This window comes from Cynocephalus volans, chromosome 2 (assembly GCF_027409185.1).
Source record: "Cynocephalus volans isolate mCynVol1 chromosome 2, mCynVol1.pri, whole genome shotgun sequence".
NCBI classification, from domain to species: Eukaryota; Metazoa; Chordata; class Mammalia; order Dermoptera; family Cynocephalidae; genus Cynocephalus; species Cynocephalus volans.
In genome coordinates, this window is record NC_084461.1 from 61,681,770 (window position 1) to 61,694,077 (window position 12,308).

At 41.1% G+C, this 12,308-nt stretch overlaps 1 protein-coding gene across 6 annotated transcripts in view; it reads left to right on the forward strand.

Moving 5' to 3' along the window:
- The window catches only part of ARHGEF28 (Rho guanine nucleotide exchange factor 28), a 298,642-nt gene that overhangs the window by 16,021 nt on the left and 270,313 nt on the right, over positions 1-12,308 (forward strand). The window lies entirely within an intron of this gene.

Below are 12,308 nucleotides of genomic sequence, written 5' to 3' on the forward strand. Positions count from 1 at the left end.
AGCTCTCAGCCCTTCCCCTATACCTTGCCCCATGCATCTCTTCCATCCGGCTGTTCATCAGTATCCTTTGTAATATCCTTTATAATAAACCAGTAAATATAAGTAAGCGTTTCCCCAAGTTCTGTGAACCATCCTAGCAAATTAATCAAGCCTGAGGAAGGGGTTGTGGAAATACCAATTTATAGCTGATTGGACAGATGTATAGATGACGGCCTATTAGTTTGATTGGCATCTGAAATAGGAGGCTGTCTTTTTGGGCTGAGCCCTCAACTGTGGGATCTGACACTATCTCCAGGTAGATAGTGTCAGAATTGAATTGAGATATTGCTTGCTTAGAGTAGGGGGACCTCCTCACCCTCCACACACATTTGGTTACAGAAGTCTACTGTGTTGAATGCTGTGGTGTGAGAGCAGAGGAAAAGTTTGTTTTTTGTACACCATCCATACTCCTCTCTGTGTCAGTGAAGTTTCTAAAATACAAACCTGAGAACCTGAGCATGTCGGTTTTCTGCTTAGAATCCTTCCCTAGGTCCGGGTAATCTGCAGCCCTCCAGACCCTTCACGGTCTGGCACCTGTCTGCCTCTCTGACCTTCCCTCCTGCTGAACGGCTCTCCAGGAGCTCCTTGAACATACCTCACTTGCTTTTCTGCCTCTGTACCTCCTTTGTCTTCTGCTCACCACTCCTTTTTCTTTCACTCTCTCTTTCCTGCAAAAACCTGGCTAGCTCTGTTCTTCAGGACTCCTAGAGTCTGGGTCAGATTTCACCTGTAGTGCCTGCATCCACTTCCATCATGGCACTTACTGAACCTTGTTGTCATCTCTTATGTGTGTCATCTTGTATCTATCTCCCCACTAGACTACAGGGTCCCAACACCTACCTCTGTGTTTCATGCAAACTGGGTGCTCTCAGTTAAGCTGCATGAATGGATTAGACCCACAGCCACAAACTCCAGCCATCTGAGTTAGTGTGTGCTGAAAGGGTCAGTGATCTGGGATGGTGCTTTCTAGCTTAGGTAGAGTAGTGGGTCCCAAATCTAGCTAGTTATTAGAACCACCTGGGGAGGACTTGGAAATACAAATTCATGGGCCCTGAGACCACTCTGATTAGAATCTCTGGCAGGTTGGACCTGGGAATCTGTAAACTCCACTGGACTAGATTATTTTTGCCTAGAAAGCTTTTTATGAAAATCTTGGTTAATTATTGTTTGCTGCTCATACAAGAAAAAGATTTTAGTAGTCTTGCAAAATTTATTCAGTTTAAGGAAATAAAATTTGTATATCCTTTTACAGTTTATAGAGGGCTCCTATTAACATCTCATTTAATCCTCAACAGTTCTGGGAGGTAGGAATTTGGGTCAGATTTAATCATCATTTTTTAAAGATGTAGAAACTGGAGCTCAGAGAATTTAAGCAACTTGCTCAGGGTCATCTTTAAAGGTGTTTACATAATTGGGTTAGGATTCCCAATCACTAGCATTTTTTTGAAATTCAGAAGCAATAGAATTTCTTCTCAGGTTGCTTCCTTAAAAATAGGCAAAGTGAATATGTGAGTTCTGCAAAAATAGCATACACCAGTGGTTTAGAGTAGTAAAAGGAAATTATTCACTATGAATTTCAATCTCATTTTGACTGGGTTTAATTTTAACAAAACTGGAATTATTTCTTGATATGTGTGATCCTCAGAAAACACAATAATAGAAATTAGAGAAAATGAAGAATTCTAAGGCATTTGAGATGTGTTGTAATAAAATAATGTAGAAGGTAAGAAAGAGCCATTTTGTACAAAAGTTTTGATTTAAATTCTTTTAATAGCTTTGATTTCTTTTAATTCTCCATTTCCCCCTGGAAGTCTTATGTATTTTTCTTTTTTTTCTGGTGGCTGGCTGGTACGGGGATTGAACCCTGGACCTTGGTATTATCAGCACCACACTCTAAGTGACTGAGCTAACAGGACAGCCCTCTTGTGCATTTTTATTTTTCCCACTTTTTTTTTTTTTCTGATAAGAGCCTGGAGAGTTTCAGCAGTGTCTTATAATCTTGTGATTTTGACTAATTTTTTCTTCCTTCCTTTTCCCTCTCCTGTCCCTCCTCCTGGCATATGCCTTCCCCTGGTTTGAGCTGTGGATGCCTGTGATCGTTGGATAGCCACATAAATGCCAACTTGAAATCTGCATCTTTGATTAGATTCTGGTATAATATTTAAGCACTGGGAAGCTGTTAATGACATGATTTGGTACAATGGATATCGAGGGTCAGCTGAGTCTCTGTTCTATCTCCTCTTAACCAGTCTATGCTCCCATCTATCCCAATTTGATCCTACTACTAGGTGTTGCCCCTGACACATTATGCATATAATTATCTGTTTTTAGTCTGTCATTCCCATTTGATTGAACATCTTAAAGACAAAGATTGAGTTATCTTTTCTCCTGGTCTTTTTCCAGTATTTGGCACATTTTAATTATCTGATAATTGTTAGTTGAGTGAGTGAATGAAGTAATTGAATGGGGATAATTTCATAAAATTATTCAGCTTGTTTCCCTCTTATGTATCAAAAGTCATAATATTGTTCTTGGGGGGGATGGATTTACTTTGATTTTATTTGGTGAACTTGCCATTAACTCACTTTCAGAGATGCATTTAGTTGACATTCACATCCTCATATAAGTGCAGGTCTCTGGTTCCACAAGTAATGTTTGGAAAATAATATGTCCAGTGTCCAGAAAATTCATATTTTCCCTGAAATATTGAATCTTGCTTCTGTGGAGGATATCTCTGCACCGTGAAAGAACAGGATGGAGCTGTTTGCGTGGAACCCTTACATTGAGAGCTCTTGTTCAGTCCTTGGGGAAATATGCCATTTCCAGGAAATATGATTATGAATCTGTTGCTGTTAGAAGATGAAGGCAGGGGATAATATTTTACATGTGAAACACAGTATTACCAGAAGTCAACAAGTCAGCAAAACATAATGATTCCTGGAATTAAATTAAACATGAATGCAGCTTCTCTTCAAATGGATGACTGAGTGTTCCCTAAGCAAATTAAATTCTAGAAGTTACTGGCGTTGCTGTCTCTCACATGCTGGTCTTATATCCCTCGTAGTGAGGTGGCTGCAGGGATGCTTTTCCTGGGTTGGCCTATAAGATGTCATGATGTAATGGCCCTTCTTTCTTGAGAACGGAGAGTGGTGAGATGTGGGGTGAGAGGAAGGACAGAAGCACAGGACTGCCTGGCTCCTCCCCCTTTTCATCAGCAGCCCCCCCCATTCCCATCTCTCAAGCCCCCTACAAATAGAAGCTTGTCTTCTCCCTGTCACGAGTGGCCCTGGGGATGAGTTTCATAGGTTGACCATCTTCTGGGGAAGAGTCTCACTTCACTCAGGCTGTGTCATTCTTCAGGGAAGTAATATTTGTAGCAGTAATCACTGCCACCACCATTACTATAATGGTGTTGTAATGTGTGCATGTGCCAGACTCTTGATATGCTACGATATGTGTTGCTAAGAATATGTATTTATCCTTACAACTACCTTATGAAATAGGCATTGTTATCCCCATTTTATAGATGAGGAAGCAGAAGCATACACTAAGTGGCTTGCCTAGGATCACAGGCTAATGAGTTGCTAAACTGGATTGACACCCATGTCTCAGTCTAAATCTTGGGCTTAACCATTATTTGGATGGTCTTGTGTCTTAAATATCACTTTTTTTTTTTTTCTCTTTCACATATGTATTTTTTGGTGGTGGTGCTGTTGGGAAAGGGATGGGGTGGAGGACAGGGAGAGGGGCCCAGGAACACCTGATCTAGAATAGAAAGAGTTGAAGAAGGTTTGGATGAGGCTTTTTGGAACAACGATGATTTGTTGGTAAAGCAAAGAGGGGCCCAAAACATCAGACTCATTTACATTGTGAGAATCAGGAGAGCTTTCATTGTGACTCTCTTTAAGATTAAGGAGCAGTAGCCATGAGGTAGTTCAGCATTCTGGTTTTACTGATCAGGAAACTGGAGCTCAGAGACAAGAAGTTACTCCTAGTGAGTAAAATAAAGTGAGGACCACATACTTGGACTTGCTCTTTGGTTCCAAGTTAATTTTATTTCATTACACTGTTTTAGTGTGACCTTTTAGAAATTTGGAGGCAACTCTTGTTCGTTATTTCTATTGTGTGTTTCTACTTGTTACCAGCAGAAAAAGTGCCTGAAAAACATCAGGAGGGAATATGTGCTTGCTTGAGGAATCATAGCAGGGTGATGGAGAAACTGGGACAGAAATCTGTTCCACAGCTGCCCAGGAAGTGAAAGAAAAGGTGGGCTGACTCATGGGTGATGGCAGGGAAAGGGGACTGATGTATGAGCCTTGGGTTCCTCTGCAGCAAAAGGCGGAGGGGGCAGACCACACCGATGCGGAACCCTCAGGGTCCCTCTCTCCACCCTGTTGCAGCCCATACCCAGGCCTTCCTTCTCATCTGAATTGAGGTGGCCCGGTTTCCATGGCTCAGTGTGGGGAGAAGCATGGAATCCTACCTCCAGGGTTGTAGCAGGAGGAAGTAAGTTCTTGGACTTCTAAATGGGAACCTGACTCTCCTGTGAAACATGGCTAAACATGATGCTTAGGACAATACTCATGGGTCAGTACAAGAGTTAAAGTGGCTCTCGTAGGCTGGTCTTCCATAGCATGTAGGGTTGTTGTGGAGCTGTGAATAATCCACTTACAAGCATTGGGATCTGGCCCATTCACAACCTGAGAGATGTGTTCTAATGATGTAAGTTACCTGTATACCTAGGCTTCTGGTACATCCAAATGAAAAGCTTGTCTGTATAAACATGTCTTGATCATTAGTGCTTGGAGGAATGTAATAGAAGAGACTCTGAGAGACCAAAATACTTTCAAAAGATAAATGCTACAATTAGTTCTAAGATTTTTAAGAGAGTTAAAACAAGAGCTTGAATTGTGTAAAATTTCACAAGAGTGCAGCCCTTGTCTATTTATGTACATGGGGCTTTAACAGTCTGCTAAATTTGGTTGGGCCTAAGAAGGAGGGGACAGAAAATGCTCTTGGTGGTATGGTCCAGGTAATGAGCTCTGGAGTGAAATAGACTTGGGTTTAATTCCCAGCTTGGCCATGTTTTAGTCTGTGACTCTGGGCCCCCAGTCTGTTTTCTCATCCATAAAATGGGAATAATAACATTCTATGGACTGTTGTGCAGAATAAATGATGGTATGTTAAGAGGCAACTCCAGATTTTCTAGATAGCAAGGACGGAGGGAAAGCAGTTGCATAGGAGGAGAGATCTTGTTTTGAAACCACACATGTTGTTTTACTTAGTCTTATTTGGGGGATGCTGGTAGACATTATGGGGGATGTTAAAGGTCTCACCTGAGTTACCCCTGTTGCTGTTGCTTTATGATGTGTTGCCATATAGGGCCTGGTGTATTGTAAACCTGCAGTCAAGAATAGCTTGTTGTTGTTTTGCTGAGATTTATTTTTCACTTTTATGTTACTGATTTTTTTATCCTATTAAATATCGTTCAAAAATGATCATTTTCAGTGACTGCATGAAATTTTTCTATTACTGCATTATTCTCAATATGGGATTTTTAGGTTATTTCTAACATTTTTCTCATTTCATAACTTGTGAAGTACATACATCTTTGAATTTATGGTTCGATCACAGTAAGGGAAGAAGCAATTTTGTGTTTTCACTATGATTGTAAGTGGAAAGTCTGAGTTAGAAGCTGGGGCTGCAGCCATCGTGGGCCCCAGTCTCCCATGCTCTGTTGTCTGCTTCTCAAGCCTGTAAGACCTGGGGGACTCTCCTGCTCATCTTGGTTGCCTTTGGCATCAAGTGCAGAATAAGTGCTTGTCAAATGTTTGTGGATGTGAATTGAAGATGAAAGTTTAGTTGCAAAGTGGTTTGAGAAACCTCCAGGCCATATTCTCCTCCCCTGTGTTGTATTAACTAGTCTGAAGTGCTAGAAATGGAAGATATAAAAGACAATATGATCTTTTCCCTCGAGAAGCTTATTATCTAGCTGAGAAGAAAAATACTGGCAGAAAGTAAATAATTAGAGATGTTAGTAAAGTTTTATAATATCAACTGAAAGTTTGTTTAGGAGTTCAGGACTAGGAGAGAATTCTTATTGCTGGAGTAATCAAGGAGGGCTTCATGGAGGAGGTGAAGTGAGTTGGGTTTTAGGATGTACCCATTTAGAGAGAGAGAGGGTATGAGGGATGGGTGCTTTAGGCAGGAGCAACAGTATGAACAAGAGCGCAGGAGTGGGAGTGAGTGTGGACCACGAGAGGGACAGTGTGCACATTTGGGGTAGCAGAAGGAAATAGCATTAGAAAGCTAGGAGGGTGGGGCCACATGAAGGTGTGCTGGAAGCCAAACAATTTGAGAGGCATAATAAGCCATAAAGACTCTTTGTAGGTTTATGAGTGACATGAGGAAAGTGGTCGAACTGGAAATTCAAAGGTGGTGTCAGAAATATCTCTCCAAGAAGGTCATTCATAAGTACACAAATACTTGGTAATAATAATAATATTTCATGTATCTGGAATCCTTTAAAGTTTCCATGAATCTCATTTAATCCTTACCTGTCCAGGAGTGGGCAGATGATTATTATCGCCATTTTAGAGATGGGGGAATCGAGCTCCAAGTGGTTCAGTGACCTCTCAGGGTCACTCAGTTAGGAAATGGCAGATGTAGGAACCCAGATCTCTGCACTCCAGACCCATTGGTTTTTCAGTGATGCCTCAGGGTGCAAGGGATACATCTTTCATTGTTAGAGGAACTGCTTCTGGAAAGAAAAGGATGGTGTCAGCATGTAGTTAATGTCACACATTTGATTTCATCACCCTAACAATCTCATAGCTGTTGTTATCAATAGGTCCATTTCCTACAGATAAGGAAATTGAAGCTCAAAAAGGTTAATTAACTTGTCCAAGTCACACCTCCAGTTAGAGGCAGAGCCGGGAGCCCTAATCCAGGTGTACATGGCTCTTTCTTGCCTTGGTTCTCTTCTCAACCTGAAACTTGGATGAACTGCAGCTACTTCTATTTCCTCCTTTGCTCAGGAATGTAGTGGGGTTGATTTTTGGGTGCTGTATGTACAAAATTAAATTATTTTGGAATGAGTTTAAAGCAAGTGTCTTGCCTTAATATTACATTGTATTTTACGGAGGTGAATAAGTATATTAAGAGTGAGTATCAGGAATTTCAAACAGCCAATTACAGATAACAGAATTTTGATCTCTTTTAGCATTCTGAGGATCTATGCTTACACTTCTTCTAAGCTCTCCCCTTAATTTCAGGATGGAGACTGAGATCATTAGCACAGCATGCAAGGTGCCAAGTGAGTGGACCATTGGTTACATCTCTAGTCACCGCCCTTGCCCCCTTGTAACTTGCACACAGCTATATGGAAGGAATTTCAAATACTGCACATAGTTTAATGTGTTCTCAGTGTGTGTGCTAGAATGTGCCTTCCTTCACCAGTCCCCTCTGTTTTTCCTGTTAGTTTCGCTAACTTGTATTCATCCTTCAAGATTCAGCACAATGTCTAGTCTCCTCCTCTGGGCTTCCACCACTGCTCACACTGAGCGCCTGGACCGGGTTTGGCATTCCTGACCCATGCATACCTCTGTCAGGGCACTTGTGCCCTGTATTTTCCAGGAAGGTGGCACAGGGTAGAAGTACATACATGGTGCTCAGGGGATACTGAGTTGCCACCCTGGGTAGAATGGCCGATTTGCCTAGGGAAATTGTATGAAAGAAAGAAGCTGCAGAGTGCCTCAGCCATAGTTCTTGGGTGCAAGCAAGAGAAATAGGCTTTGGTGTCTAAATATGATCCTAATTGCTCTCAAATCATTATCTGCTTAAGAGAGGACCCCTGCTGAAGCATCCCTGTCTTGTACCCAGCCCCTGGCTGTACTGGTACAGGGAGAGGGATAGTGAAATCCTGTGGCTTCTGTAAGGACAATGGCATCCTACTTCCTACAAAGCTGTGCACAATGGGAGATTCCCCAGAGGGGAGATCCAGATGCTAACAGAGAAGAGGGAAGGATGCCAGACTGCCAGAACCCTACGAATGTCTGCTCTAGAGAAGACAGGAAGGAAGCATGGTCTGCGGCACTGGAGGGGCTGTCCCACACAGCGGCCTCTAATGGCTGCACAGGGCGAGGCCTTTCCTCTCTGGGCAGCTGGGAGCCCTGAGCATTTAGAGTAGGGGACGAGGGCTAGGCCCCCAGAGCAGTATTTTCTGTAGTTGAATCTTTTAGTCACGGGCTGCATGGACTGGAGAGAGCTGGGCTGAAAGTGGGGAGACCAGTTGGGAGATTAGTGTCAGTGTGCAGTAAACACAGAAATGGAAATCCGGAATTTACCATGAGTCATTATTAAATGAGGGATTAGTAGGCATTGACCTTGAGGAAGTCATCAAACTTTTCTTTCTCAGGTGTTACAGTGGGGTAGTTATGCTGGCCCACTCAGTGAAATACCATCAGAACAGACTCATTAAAATCGTTAGTCCAGATTTGGGTTAATCATGGGGGTGTTTTGAGCTTATTGCTTGTTTCTACCCTTTGTGTACCTGATAATTTTCTAGCCATCACTCCTGTTTTTTCTGAGATAAAAAGTTGAGGTGTGTGAAAAACTGATGTTCACAGTAATCCGAGCACATCCTTTCTTTGTCAGGGAAAGCTTTTGCCTCAAGATTGTGCGTTCATCTGGTCTTTGGCATGTTCCGAGCCAGGAATTAGACAAAGTGAAAGATTGTTTGAATACTAATGTAAAATCACATTGGGCAAGGAAAACCATCTATTTGGATTATGAACAGAATCTGTACAGTGGCCCATTCACTTCAATGTTAATTGTCACCATTTGAGTGGAGTTGGACGGGCATTTAGAAAATACTGGATAACGACTTTCAACAAAGCTCTTTTCATGGATGGCTCTTACAGTGTGCTTGATTCTAGGGCTCTTGGACGGAAGTTCATATTTTCTACCAGGGTTTGCTATGCTGCTAGCTCTGCAACAACTAGGAGCTTGGCCTAACTATAGTTCACAGGTCTACACATTTAATTCTTCTGTGGAACCTTACTAGAGTGACAGCTCTTTGATAGTTTGTTTCTGGTGATTTTTGGCCTGTTTTATATCATGTTTTTATCTTGAGAGATTGTTTCTAGAAATCTTTACATCAGAATTGTACTTCACAAAGAGCTTTCAAACATTATCTAATTTTGTCTCTATAGGCCCATACATGATAACTTCTGATAGCTTAGTCTCATTTTCAGTGGGGGTCATAAGAAAATGGGGGTGGGGGAGGGAGGGAGTTTGGAAAGTGATAGGTCAGACAAAAGGCATAAAATTATATCATGATTTGTAAAAATGAATATGCTAAAAATAAATAAAAAATAAAAAATAATCAAAAGCATTTGATTTTTCTTGAATACAACTCTTAGAGCAAGTACTAAAGGGCTATCCAAATGTGAATGTGTTCTTGCAGAAAACAAAACTTCGATAAAGGCTTAAAGAGTGAAAAAAAAAAAAAAAGTTAAAATTGTTCTGTCTGGACCTCAAAAAAACCTTACAAATAGAGTTTCATTGTCCCTTTATTTGAGTAGCTCATAGTGTTTTATACACATTAATTCATTAATCCTCTACAAAGCCCTGTGTGTAGGCAGTGGAAAATATTTTTTCCCTGCGGCAGTATTTACACATTGAAAAACTAAATCACAAGGCAGAGCAGGTCAGGCCTGTGGACAGAGAGCCAGGGCTAACTTGGGCTGCCCAGTTCTTAGTCTAGTCTTCTTCCTTGACCATGAGAAAACCTGAAAACCTTTGGAAAATAATCATGATTTCCAAGGAAAATAGCTCTATCGGCCAAATTCTACCTGGAGACCTGAACTGTCAGAGGGAAGAGTTTGGGAGTGTTTTCTTCACAAAACAGTTGATGTGGTTTTGTTTCCTTGTGTTGCCGCCATGCATCTTGTGAGCTGTAGTTGGAAACCAGATGGTCAGTATGGCAGCCTGTTTTTGTTTCTAAAAACTGCTTTTCGTATGTACCCATCTTGTTTCGCTGTTGATACCTTTCCAAGTGTTGGAAGAGTAAGACGGCACCTGCTGTTCCAGTGCCCACGCTGCAGGAGGTGGCAGGAAAGCCTGCCTTTCCCCTTCTTAGGTTTCAACATGTGTAAGGGCAGAAGGGTCTCAGCTCTTCTTCCCTTTCACCTCTTTCCATGTTCCAACTAGTGCTTTGATAAAAGAGTAAATCAGTAAAAGGCCTTGGTGGGCAGAATGAAGCCCAGACTCATGTATCTCAGTATCTGTGACATTCGCCTCATGTGGATATCTCACACTTACTGTGTCCAGCACCGAATTCTGGCTTTCCTTTTCCAAATCTGCACCATCTACGCCATTGCCCATCTCTGCTAATGGCAATTTCATCCTTTTCTCAGACTTCAAGTTTGGGAGACATCTGTCTCTCTCTCATAGGCCACTTCTAGTTTGTCAGGAAATCCTATTGGCTCTATCTTCAGATATGTCCAGAATCCAGTTATTTCTCAGCACCTCCCTTGCTATCTGCTCCCCTGACCCCCATCTCAGCCACCATCATCTCTTGCCTTGATTATTGCAGTGACCTCCAAACACCCCTGCCCTTGCACTCAGCCAGAATGATCCTGTTAGTGGGCATGATAGATTGTGTCACTCTCAGCTCAGAACCCTCAAAGGGATCCTCTTCCTACTCAGAAGGAAAATCAAAGTCCTCGTGATGACCTGCAAGGCTCTCAGTTTCTCTCTGTCTTCATTTTTTGTTCCTCTCGCTTGCTCTGCTCCAGACATGTGGCCTCCTGGCTGCTCCGTGGCTACACTCACGACAGCCATGTTCCTGCTCTTTGCTTCCTCTGCCTGAGCACTCTCGGCCTGTCTGTCCACATAGCTCTCTCCTGCAGGCCTTCCCTGACCCTGCATCTAAAATTGCACCCCACCGCCACCATTCTGGGCTTCATTTTTTTCCTCTTGGGCTTCATTTTTCTCTCCTGTGCTTCCTTTTTCAAGTATTACATATCACCTTCTGATGTGCTATATAAATTTACCTTTATATGTTATTTATTGTCGACAAATAAATTGTAAGGTAAGCTTCAGAAGAGCTGGGATTTTTCTCTTGTTAAATTATATATCCTCAGCACATAATATGCTGGTGTCTGGTAGATGCCCAAATATCGTTGAATGAATATGCAGTGTTTTCAAATCAGTCACCCTTGTCCTCCAGTTATAGTCAAAGTATATAATGATTGAACTTACTCTTCTAATTTTGATATGTACAGAGCATGGCAAAGGATTTGAGAGAAATATTTAGCTGGAGAGGTAAAAAAACATGAAACAGCAAATAGTGCACAGATGTAATCGATTACTAGATTGTAGGATAAATACAAGATATATTTTAAAAATATGAGAATTTGTCTGTTATCAATTTATGAAAATTCTAAAAAGTTTTCTCTTCAAATAATTCCCATTCTGTATTTTCTCTTTTATCTCAGTCTGGGACTCCTATAAAAAGTGTGTCGGACCTTTTAGTTCTATATTTCATGTTTCTTAACATCTCTTTCATATTTTTCACCTTCTCTAGCTATGTGCTGTGTTTTGGGTAATTTCTTAAGACCCAAATTCTAGTATACTAATTATCTCTTCATTTACCTTGTCCAATGAAATTTCGAACACTATACCCTTTATTTTCAGAAGTTCTGTTTGGTTCTTTGTCAAGTTTGCCTGGTCTTTTTGGATAGTATCGTGTTTTTCCCTATGTTTTCAGTTATTTTTTGACTTCTTTACTTAAGTGTACTTATTTTAGAAAATATTCGGTTAGTTTATTATTTAAAGTCTAAAAGCATTTTGCTGTTTGTACTGTCTCTTTCATGATGGATAGTTTTGTTGAGTGTTTTATAATATTGAATTGCGAGCCTATGTCCAATGAGACTTTAACCGTGGCAGTCTTGTAATTCTGAGTTGATTTAAAATGCATTACTAGTCCAGAACCATTTTATATGTTAATTTTTCAGTTACAGGGTTCCAGGAAACACTTTTTTTCCCTCTCATCAAAGACTTGGGCTGAGACAGAAAATGTTCCTTATCTTTTCCTTTTGCTAGCGGTCATATTTTTCTATGACTATTTGAATAAAAGTGTAGCCCTCTGGAGTAACACACATGGGTCAAGACTTTGTTTCTTGCCCTCAGTGGCCATTGAAACCCACTCTTGTTTTTTTTTCTTTTTAAGTTTTTCTGGCTACAAGTTTATTCAACACAAAATT